Raw genomic sequence first — 463 nt, 5'->3', positions numbered from 1 at the left:
ATGCACAAGGATTATAGAAGCTAAGTTATAGGATATATTACTGTGGGAGTCATTTTAGAAGTCATCAATTTGTTGAGAAAGAATATATGGTCTTGCTATCTTAAGTATGAGGAATGTTTCTAAATGAATGAAAATAATGCTTAATGTATTTGGTATCAAGTCTAGTCAATTGATGAAGATAAATGATGTGGACTGGATAATTAAAATAGATATGCAGAAAATGAGTAAGCAGGTATTCCTTATAGTGTACCCATCATAAAGCATGGATGCACGAGGCACAATGGGATCACAGATAGGATAACAAGGAAGGTAAACTCCAAATGCGGTGGTTGCACCTGAGTAGCTAGCGGTAAGAGTACAAGTGAGAGGAATTCCATTAAAAACTTAGTAGTAGTTGATATCTTTTGTTATCTAAATGATGTAATTAGTGGTGAAGATAAACACTTGCAAAGTATAATAGACA

This window comes from Octopus sinensis, linkage group LG5 (assembly GCF_006345805.1).
Source record: "Octopus sinensis linkage group LG5, ASM634580v1, whole genome shotgun sequence".
Lineage (NCBI taxonomy): Eukaryota > Metazoa > Mollusca > Cephalopoda > Octopoda > Octopodidae > Octopus > Octopus sinensis.
The sequence above is the reverse complement of the archived record's forward strand: the minus strand, read 5'-3'. Positions refer to the sequence as shown.